We start from the raw sequence: 12,027 nt of genomic DNA on the forward strand, positions 1-12,027 counted from the left end.
GCTAAGTGAAAAAGGTGTGGTACGGTGTTTCTGTAGTTGTGGGTATGAAGTTCAGTTGGATTGTGAAATGAAGATCTAAAGTGGCTGATGGTGAATGAATCTAACTTGAAACCCTACTACAACCAAGCCCCTCCGGAGAACATGGGCTGGTGCCAGCTATGAGTTCCTCCCTTCCTTGAAGCTTGAATAATCGATCTTCTTAGATGAGAGATTCCTCTTAGATGATTTGCTCTTTCCTAAGATGGAGATCCTAGGATGAAGCCTGGCCTTAATCAAGATGGGCAATGAGATTCCTTACAATGATGTCCCAGTGCCTGACTGCCCACTAGAGCCGCCCCCCCCCCCCCACCACCACAGCTTGCAAAACAGTATGCTCTGTTCCCTGCCTCAACAGCACTACATTTCTCCACAGCCCTGGAGAAACCCTTTGAGGAGCTCAGCAGGGATTTGATATGTAAGGAAGAAAGGCCTCCCAGGTCAACACCGTCACTGCCTGGTGGTTCCCAACATTGCTGCTCATCCACCGGGACTTCAGGCAGGGACAACCATCTGCCTGGACCGGATGTGGCTTCTGGGATACCGTGTACAGCTAGAGTATTGAGATCAGCACATGTGGGCTGCTTTTCCTATAATTATCATTGCCAAAAGGAAGATTCGGTACCAGAGAGCTGAACCCCATGGCCTCCATGTAGAACCTGCCAGATCATGCTGGATTTGTCCTAGGGAAGCCACTAGGGGATTCTCTCAGGGCTCGGCAGGTGGGGAAGATGCTAGCTAACCGCATCACCCCAAATCTACTATTCTTTGTGTTGTCCCCATGAGTTTCATTCCCTGAAAGGAGAGGAATAACAATGTTCAATTATGCCCAGCTTGGGACAGTTCAGCTAGAAACTGTACCTGGCATAGCAGGATAGCATGGGCCAGGTGTGCACACATCTATCCCTTTGGTTTCAGAACTCAGTAGAGAAAAGAATCATGGGGACCTGTCTGATGTAATTGGCCAATTCATCCACCTCAGTTCTAACAGAAACTTCAGCCGTTTTGAACACTCTAACAAGACACCATTTTACCTTTCTTTTCTTATTTTTTCAAAAAAGGATGTATATATATATATATATATATATATATATATGTGTGTGTGTGTGTGTGTGTACATATGTGTATATGTACTATAAATATATAAAATGAGTATTACACCTCATGCCCATCATTCTAGTTAAATTTGAAAGTCTGTATAGAGAGTTCTAGGCCAGTCAAGACTACATAGCAAAAACCAGTCAAAGAAAGAAAGAAAGGAAGGAAGAAAGATCCATAAGTCTACAAGAAAATGAATCATCATTAAAATGTACATATATTTCAGGTCCTTCAGCCACCACTCATGTAGACTGTAGTATGGGACTGTAGGAGCCAGCCATGATAAGCTAAATATGAACAGATCACCCAAAGGAAGTTCTTTACTTCCAAACATTATCACCTGCCAGAATAAGACTCGGCCATCAGCCTATAAGTTTAATGGAGGCCTTAGTCTCAGTATTTACCCTGAAGCAATACCTGGTTGCAGGAAGGACCATAAACTAAGTTTACCTGAGCACTACCGAAGAACAGACCATCCACAGGAAATTCCTACTGTTCCAGCTGCTGTAGACAGGATCACCTGCCAGCACACACTCACCAGGGCACCCCTAGACAAATGTCAGCCAATCGAGGGCCCTGAACCTCTGAAACCCCTCACCCCCACCTTTACTACTATAAAATCCCAACTCTAAATTACCTCGGGGCTCTCTGTTTATTCCAGTACGTTGGACATGCAGAGAGACCGAGTTTGCAAACTTGCATAAAATAAAGGCTCTTTGCTTTTACATACGGGACTCGGCCTCTTTGTTGGCTTTTGGAGGACTTCGTGGATCTGGGCATAACAGGGAGAATGGATGAGCTCTGGCCAGAGATAAGGTTGCTGTGCTTGCCTTTCTGCCTCTTTGGCTTCCCTTACCGAAGATTCTTGAAGGATTCCACCCAGGATCATCATGAGAGTAGATTTTCATCATGACCATCACCAACCATCTCCATTTAGAGTATATTCATCAGTTCCCCCTGACCCCGCAGAACTGTGAGCATGTCCGTTTTACTGTCTAGGCTACTGACTCTATGGCATCTTTGTGATATCTCCAGCCGAGTAATGGAGTTTGGAATCAGGAAAGTGGACATGGCTTCATAGCAATGTGTAAGCATATGGAAATAGCCTGGGGACTGGTTGAGAGGTGGAAGATGGAATCTGTGATCACGGTGCCAGCAGGTCTGGGTTCTAGTGACGACTGCTCCTGGCTGCTTCTGTGGACTTATGTGGCTCTCTCTCTCCCCATCCTTCCCTCAATTTTTGATGGTTTTGCCCTCATTAACATCACTAAAAACTCAATGAACTCCCAAAAGCCATTTCCAAATAATATCACACTAAGGGTCAGAGCTTCAAATGGTGGATTTTAAGGAAACACAAACATTTGGTCTCCAGCGCTGGCAGAGAATGCCTGAACTAGGGAGACACATAGTTGGAACTAGAGTGAAGAGGAAGGGAATATGTGTCAGGCACTTATTTCTTCTTCCCATTTCCCATCTCTGCTATACCCCACGAACTATTTCCTTCTCCACGTTAAACATGCACAAGTGAAGTAGGAGTCCTCGAGCATTAATTCCTCTTGCTCCCACTGAGATTTTCTTCAAATTTCATTTGCTACTAATTTATGAACACTTTCCCATATCAATAAATATTTTCCTAGAACAATGGTTTTAGTTTCTCGAGGAGCCTGAAAAGTTGCATGTAGCATATTTTATCCAACCAACTTCCTATTATTGAAAATGCTTGTTGTTTGCAACTTTTGATCCCTAAAAAACAAGATTGCAGGGCCAGTGAGATGGCTCATTGGGTCATGGTGCTTGCTGCGAAGACTCACCGTCCTGAGTTCAATCCCTGGGACTCCCTGCTGACTCCTCTAAGTTTTTCTCTGATTTTAACATGCCTACTTGCAGGCACGCAAGAACCAATACAACAAACAAACAAACACATAAATAAGTGTAATTTTAAAATACAAGATTACAGCAAACATCTTGGAAGAGCATTTAAATGTTTTTACTCATCTATCTTTTTTTATTTCCAGGATAAATTCCTGTAAACAGAATTGATAAAAAATGTAACTATTTTGATGTTTTGTCCTGAGACAGTGTCTTCTGAAGGCCTAGCTGGCCTTGGACTTAGTCTTGGGATTACAGGTGTGTGCTTCCACACCCAGCATTTTGTACTTGTTTTGTGGCACTGAGAAGTGAACTCAGGATACATGCCAGGCAAATGCTCTACCAGTAAACCTGGAGTGTGTTGTGAAAGTATTTAGTACACACTCCCTGCTCAACTCTAGACAAACCGTTTTAATTTTCAACTCCACCTATCAGAGTTGTACTTTATTCGCTGAGGTTTGCTGCTCAGCCCCTTCTTTCATCCAGGCCTCACTAGATCAAGGATCAGATACCAGAACATCGAAGCTGGAAGAGAAAAACTCAAAGAGTGTTTCTTGTTCCTGTATTTCTTTCTCCAGACATACTCGAACAGGCTTCAGACATTTCCTGTGCTCTCGGCCAGGGTGACCTAACTTTGCTAGGCCTTTTTGAGTCTCTTTCCCTGAATTTTGAATTTTTCTCTCTCTCTGTCTATCTGCCTCTCACAGATATACACATGCACACACACATGTGCTATAAATTAATATATTGCCAACATATCAGAGACAAATTCAATGAAGTTGATATCTTCTTTGTCCTTCAGTGACTTTGGGTAAGAAATGATAAACCAGGAGAAATCCAGTCGTAGGCTTTTAAAAGGCATGCTCACTTCTCCTTCCACGTTTGTGACAGTATCCTCTAACAAAAACATTAAACAGCTGGCAAGCCAACTTCCTGGATTGGCAGGGACTTGTCTCAGGGGCTTTGCAGACATTACATGATTTGTTTGTTTTTTTTTTTATTTTCATCCTTTGTTCCAGACCTTTAAATATTTTACCTGCCTCCAGGAAACTGGATCCAGAGATTCTGTCATCTGCTTACTTGTCTCTTTTTGTCCTCATTAATTTTTTTGAGATAAAAGTGTAATTACATTTCTCTCCTTCCCCTTTGTCTCTCCAAACCATCCCTGCTCTCCTTCAAATTCATAACCCGAGGTTTCACTAGTTGTTATTAGTGTGTAAATATATGTGTGTGTATATACAGGTATCTATTGTTACATATCTAGGTCATCTTTTCTTATAGGAAACAATACTGGCTAACTCTTCGTGGCTGCCTACTATACAATAACTGTATAGATATTTAACATCTCTTTAGTTTACCTTTCCAGATAGCCTTTTGTTATATCCAGTAGCAGCAGAATAATTGTCAGCTCTTATACAGATGGAGAAACTGAGGCACAAGAAGTTAAGGCCTGACCAGTTCAGGACAGACCTATAGAGCACAGCCTGGATCTAGCGATCACACCCACACCTTAGGGCACTATACCATAGCTCCTGCCCCTCTCCCACGCACTACTGAGATGCCCCATCAAAAACTCTTGATTTGAGCTGGCCATAGTGGCATAAACCTATAATCCTAGCGTTTGGGAGGCAAAGGCAGGGGAAACACAAGTTCAAGGCTACATGGTGAGACCGTAAGAACAACAAAGCCCTTGGCTGTCATTATCGCCCCAGCAAGCAGGCAGTGGCCAGGCCTGCCTCGTCTTCGGAAGAGGCTCCTGGACAATATCCATACCTTTGTCCACACCTTTCCTCCCTACCTATTGTTGTCTTTTTGTTTGTGTGTTTATCCATTTTCATATATTTAAGGCCACTTCCCCAGCCTCTGACTGTTTAAGAACTTATATCATCACTGTGGCTCAGGATGGCTGGTCCCTCTCTCTGCCTCTCAGCCCAGTTTTCAAGCTAACAATAATGGCTTTATAATTCATCTGCAGTTATAATTCACAATAGCTATGACCACAACAGGTGTGACATTCAGGAAGTAGTCCATAAAACTGATTTGGTAAACATACTCCTATGCCCATGAAAGGTGTATTATCCTCTTAGACACAGGAGGGACTTTTACTTAGGAGCCTCAGGGGAACAGGGGACAGAGGACATCACGTAGTTGGCATGTGGCCATTAAGATTCTTCACGAAGCTTCTTGTTCATTTGTTCACTTGTTTTCCCTTTCCTCCAAGGCACAAAACAGGGCCTCTCATGGGCTGTTGACATTCAGACGTAAAATGGATAGATTCAAGTGGCAGCAATGAGTCAGGGCCCAGTTGGACTAGTGTCTTTCACTGGGCTTCAGCTGCCCACATGGAGACCAGCGTTACTCACGTAGTCCTGACCTGAACAGCTAACTTCATCCTGTGGGGAGGAAATCTTTGGTGTAGTGTCAAGCAAGACATGGGTGAGAGACTCTTCACGGAAAGGCTATCATTTGGCTGAGCAGGAAAGTGATCTATGCCATGTCCTTTTCTAGCAGTGTCTGGTAGGAGTACCAGAGAGGAGTGAGGAAGGAAAAGATGACCTAGGACCTCAGCTTAGACTAAGATCCTTTGTGATCTTCCAAAAGTGATGGTGATTTCATACATAGTTTTGTTTGTTTGGTTGGTTGGTTGGTTGGTTTGTTGGTTGGTTTTTTTTTTTTTTTTTTTTGGTTTTTCGAGACAGGGTTTCTCTGTGGTTTTGGAGCCTGTCCTGGAACTAGCTCTTGTAGACCAGGCTGGTCTCGAACTCACAGAGATCCACCTGCCTCTGCCTCCCAAGTGCTGGGATTAAAGGCGTGCGCCACCACCGCCCGGCTATGTTGGTTGGTTTTTTTGAGACAGGGTTTCTCTGTGTAGCCCTGGCTATCCTAGAACTCATTCTATAGACCAGGCTGACTTCAAACTCAGAGATCAACCTGCCTCTGCCTCCCAAACGTTAGGATTAAGGGTGTATGCCAGCACCACATGGCTACAAACACGGTTCTTAATCTGCCTGGAATGGCCCTCAGTTTGTACTCCTTCATTTCTTAGGTATATGTACATGTATACACATGTATTGTACATACATATGTATAAATACACATATATACAGATTCATGAGTGTAATCATGACCTTTGTTATTCCCAGTTCTTTCTCCTTCCACATATCTGCTTGTCAGTTCTGGTACAGGGCCTGGTACGCTCAGCAATCACACTGGTACAGGGCCTGGTACGCTCAGCAAGCACACTGGTACAGGGCCTGGTACGCTCAGCAAGCACACTGGTACAGGGCCTGGTACGCTCAGCAAGCACACTGGTACAGGGCCTGGTACGCTCAGCAAGCACACTGGTACAGGGCCTGGTATGCTCAACAAGCACACTGGTACAGGGCCTGCTACCCTCAGCAAGCATACTGGTACAGGGCCTGCTACACTCAGCAAACACACTGGTACAGGGCCTGGTACGCTCAGCAAACACACTGGTACAGGGCCTGGTACGCTCAGCAAGCACACTGGTACAGGGCCTGGTACGCTCAGCAAGCACACTGGTACAGGGCCTGGTACGCTCAGCAAACACACTGGTACAGGGCCTGGTACGCTCAGCAAACACACTGGTACAGGGCCTGGTACACTCAGCAAGCACACTGGTACAGGGCCTGCTACACTCAGCAAGCACACTGCCCCTAAGCTGTGTCCCCAGCCCTCTCCCTTTTCTCTCCTCCTCTTTTCTCTGCCCCGCTTTCTCACACAAATTGTCTTCCAAAGGAAGCAATGTCATTCCATCTCTGCATCCCCTAAAGTTTTGCCAATGAATATTTAATCCTCTCTAAATACAAGCACATTTATGTGTATACCTTTCATAAAGGTTTATGTTTTTCCTACAAAGATGGGATCATGTTAATATGACATTCTAGAATTTGCTTTCCTTACCCAGTGGTCTTTGCAGAAATCCCTTTAAGTCAACTTGAACAGCTGTGATTCAGTCAATCTTAGAGCTCCATGCTATTACAAGGGGTGAGCAAGACCACCGTTGTTCACCAACCTCGTTCCTATTGATCGACAGCCACATCTTTTCCAGACTTTTCCCACCAAGAGTAAAACTCTAATAAATGTCTTTGTACTCATAGACCCCTGGGATTTGTACTTTATTTTAATAGGCCAGGTTCTCAGGAGTAGGATAATAGATCAAAGTGTACACACATTTTTATTGCTTATTTTTGGTAATTACATACATGTATAAATTGCATCTGCTTATACTCACTATTACCTTCTTTTTTACTTTTGCTGGCTCTCTTTTTCTCAACCATTGTCCTTTCTACCTGTGTATGTGCATATGAGTGTGCTTGTGTGTGTCTGTGTGCATGTGTGCGCAGTTCGAATTGTGTCTATGTGTGTGAGAGCATGTATGTCTCTGTGTGTCTCTGAGCATTGTGTGTGTGTGTGTGTGTGTGTGTGTGTGCGCGTGCGCACGCATGCTTGTGCATGTAGCCACAACCACATGTTTTGGCAATGGCTACAGTTGTGCTATATCCAGGAAACAGTGTTTCATGGCACCTCTCTCCATTCTCTGATTCTTTTGGTCTTCTTCCCAAGTTCCATGGCATTCACTGGCCCATGAAGGGCTGAATGCCAATGTTTTATGAAGGCTGAACACTCAACAGCCAACTTACTCTCATCACTCTGGCCAATTGTGACTTGGCATTAAAGTTTGCTCTATGCAAAAAAGAAGTTTCTCTGCCCTAGGCAGGGGGCAGCACCAGGCTCAGGGGAGCACTAGGCCGTGGGGATGGCGCCAGGCCATGAAAGAGCCAAGCTGGGGACAGTGGACAGTGCTAGGTGGGGACAGTGTTATCCAGGACAGCGGTAGGCCAGGGACAGCGGTAGGCCAGGGACAGCGCTAGGCTGGGGGACAGCGCTAGGTGGGGACAGCACTAGGCCAGGGACAGCATTAGGCCGGGGACAGCACTAGGCCAGGACAGCGTTAGGTGGGGACAGCGCTAGGCCAGGGACAGTGCTAGGCCAGGACAGTGCTAGGCCAGGACAGCGCTAGGCCAGGACAGCGCTAGGCCAGGACAGCGCTAGACCAGGACAGTACTAGGCCAGGACAGTGGTAGGCCAGGGACAGTGGTAGGCCAGGGACAGCGCTAGGCCAGGACAGTGGTAGGCCAGGGACAGTGGTAGGCCAGGGACAGTGGTAGGCCAGGACAGTGGTAGGCCAGGACAGTGGTAGGCCAGGACAGTGGTAGGCCAGGGACAGTGGTAGGCCAGGACAGTGGTAGGCCAGGACAGTGGTAGGCCAGGACAGTGGTAGGCCAGGGATAGCGCTAGGCCAGGACAGTGCTAGGCCGGGGACAGTGCTAGGCTGGTTCTGCTACTGTCTTCCAACTACATTTCTCTGTGCATACACATTTTTAGTGAATATTACCTGGTTGTTTTCTAATCTTTTTAAAAGTGAAATGTTATTATATGAAGCATTGCTGATACTATTTTTTATACTATGTGAATGAAAATATCTTTTCTAACCAGGTAAACGCTACCATTAACAGTATTTGGCTTATCCATTATGTTCACAGCTTGACTTAAGGATAGCAGCTTTTACTTTTGAGTAATCAAGTCTTCACTTCCCTCTCTCACCTAATCCTTCTGACTCATGCTTAGTCCTCTTCCAGAATCAGCTCAGTCCCACAAGTCACCTCCCCGGTACCAACTTCCCTGTTCCTCCCTTCCTCCATACAGCCCAGGCGGAAGAGGCTGCTCTCTCTCTCTCTCTCTCTCTCTCTCTCTCTCTCTCGCTTTCTCTCCACAGCTACTTGACACATCGTGCTAAGTTTGCTGGCCCTGCTGAACTGCACGCGTTCAGAGGCAGCATCATGGTCACCTCGGAGAAGCCCAGCATCAGACTGCCTTCCTTGCTACTGGTCAATTGGTAGCTGACAAATGGCATTTAAGTGTTTTCATGTAAATTCTTCATGTCGCTTAAGTGGTTTTCTAAGTGCTTCTGAAAAAGCCAGACTGAATATGAGAGATCAGCTCGTTCAGTATTCCTGAATGTGAAGGCAACAGTGCAAAACTGGAGCCATAATAAGTATTTTATAATTGAAAGAGCATTCATTCGCTTCGCCATCGCTCTGGGTTACTGCACAGAGTTGGAAGGGTCAAGAATGGAAGAGGGAGATCCTGCTGTGTGATAGAGCAGCCATGAGTGAGAGACCCTGGGTCCAATCCCCAGCATAGCAAGAACAAAAAACAAAACAAGGCTATTGTATTGACGACAGAAAAACTTGATAGCGATGCTCCTGGTTTCTTCCTCCAGGACACGGCCGTTCCACAGAAGCCTCATTGGCTATTTGTTCTCCATCAGAAATCACTGTGCCAGGGGAAACTGCCTCTAAGATGTCTGTTAAACACAGAGGTGCATTTGGTGTTACTGGATCTTCTTGCTTATTCTCATCTTCTGTGTACTCCAGTGATTATCACGCAGAGAGAAGTTTCAGGAAAAGATATCTGAGAAGAAAAGCTTGCATAATTACTTACCAAAAGCCTTTTGCTTCTCTCACAGAACCAGTCAGCTTGAAATCTATTGAACTAAAAATATTTAAAGAGTATTATCTTGAAATCTAAGGTGTGTTCATGTTTCTGTAATATGTATTGTCCAGAAAGCAATAATAAATTTGTATTTACCTTGAAGTAAAGTTAAATTTAGCTTAAATGGGCATGTGGTTCCTGGGAAGATAATATATGCTCAGTAGATAGGTCTTGGAGAAAAGACAAATGAATTATGGAAGGTGACAACCTCATGTATAGCTTTGTCAACTTAAGGATTTGGAGTTGTTTTAAAACACTCACACCCAATCTTCTTCAGCTAATGGATTTTTTAAAAAGCAAAAGGTAATCCCTCTAAAAAGGGCAATTGGCAGAGCCTAGGTTTGCCCAAGGGCAGCAAAGGAAACTTGAACTGGGGCTCTTTCCCTCTTCGAAACTGAGGGTCCAAAGCAGTGTTCTAGTGACAGGGCGGTGGCAGTACCTTTTAAACACTGGCTCATGCAATTTTTTTAAAATGAGAATATAAAAAATGAAAAGTAAATCTGAAGATAGAATTTTTTACAAACTTAGACCCTGGAATATGTTGTTGGGCCAATAAAAGCACACCAAAGAAGGCAGGAGCCTGGTGTGGACCGCAGTTCTAAGACCCTCCAAAGGACGTAAGTCTTGCGGTGCCTACCATTTAAGGCACCTGGCAGAAAAGCCGGGCATCAGGTTCACTTCCAGGACCTGCTTAGCAGTGTATCAGCTCTGTAGCAATAACTTAAAACCTAAGTATTGTGTAACCTTCCTTTGGGCCAACATTCCATTCTTCCAACATCTGGGAAACCGGGCAGGCGAGGAAGTCACTGCTTCCAATTATACTTTGGCAACCAAAGATTGTTGCAACTGTTAAGTTATGAGGCAGAGCAGAGGAGAGCATTAAAGATAGTTGTGTTCACAGCCCCTCACAGGTCTGTAGCACGTGAACTAAGAAAAACAGACAGCCCCAGCTTTCTCTTCTGCTCATGGCATCCTTTCCTGAACACTTGAGCCTGGTGGAAAACTGTTCTGTTGCTGGCTGTTAGGAGAATGCTGTGAGTCCCACACCAAAGGAGGAAGAATGACACCAAAGGGTTGAGCCAGGCGGCTCAGTCAAAGACTGAGGTGGAGGGAAGGTGTCTCTCGGTGGCATCTGACTCCCCTGGCATTTGGTGCCATCACTTTGGCGGTAGGTAGAGCTCAAGGAAGAATCATAGCCAGAGGCTTCTCCCTTCATTCCTCCCTCCCTCCCTTCCAGTCTGGTGCCCATTTCTCTGGACCTACTAGGTTGGCCACGCTGACGGCTACACACCGAAGAGTGTGCAAGCAGCACAAGCTGAACTCAAGGGTTCTTTTAAAAACTGAAGTAGTAAAGTAAAAAATTATATTAAAAAATCAGATGAATATTAAAAAGTAGACTGGGTATGAAATGGGGGTAGACTGGGAAGAGTTGAGGAACAGGTGAATATGATCAAAATAAAATGTATGAAATTCTCAAAGAATTAATAAACATCTTTTAAAAATAAGATAAAAATCACTCCTTACTCTCCGGGTAAGGAGAGGGGATCTGGTACTGAAGAAAACGATGGACTCCTGCTAGCAGAGTTGCTCTTTCGAGTTCAGTTACCAGGCATTGCGGCCATTCTGAACTCTTACTTATTAGGTACCTCCTACATGGCAAGAAATGACAGCAATGAGGTTGATTCTGTCACTACACAGTTGTATAACCAAGGAAACAGAGACTTCAAAATGTTAAGTAACCTGCTCAAGATCAACGTGCATGGTGGAGTAGGCAGGTCTCTGGTACCACGATGGAAACTTAATCCTTAATGCAACCGTGTTAAAAGGCAGGACCTTTAGATGGTGATTCGAGTCCTTGTAGATGGACCGGTGCTGATGAAATGCCTTTGGGAGAAAGTTCGTAATAAAAGCAAGATCTTTGTGGTAAGCGTTTGTCTTCTACCTCTCACCAAGGGCTGACACAACAACAAAACAGCCTCCCAAACGCTGACACCTTGATGCTGAACTCCCAGTCTTCCTAACTGTAAGAAACGACTTTATTCTCATTATATAAATTACGAGGTGTGGCACGCTACTACAGCAGCGTGAATGGACTGGGACACCATGTCTGAGGCCATGGTCTTTGTTCCAGTCCCCCGACAACGTGGTCTCCACAGCTGTATCTGTTTCCTGTCGCCAGCTCAGCCTCTGGTTCTTCTTTCTGCATCTCCTACATGTGCACCTTGGGAAAGGAAGCCTCAGGCTCCTTCAGAACAAGGGAAAGGCAATGTTCAGAATCTAGTGCCAGAGTATCTGGAGACCTAGGCTTCCCGAGTTGGCCTCGCATTCAGGCTGCATGACTATGACACCTGTCTCCCTCATCCTGAAGAAAGAAAGCTCCCATTCATCCAGTGAGCACCACACTGAGGAGACAGTGGACGACGGCTTCTCTCCACACTAGAACCT

This window comes from Microtus oregoni, unplaced genomic scaffold, assembly GCF_018167655.1.
Source record: "Microtus oregoni isolate MIOR12 unplaced genomic scaffold, Mior012 000001F_ref0000356, whole genome shotgun sequence".
Taxonomy (NCBI): domain Eukaryota; kingdom Metazoa; phylum Chordata; class Mammalia; order Rodentia; family Cricetidae; genus Microtus; species Microtus oregoni.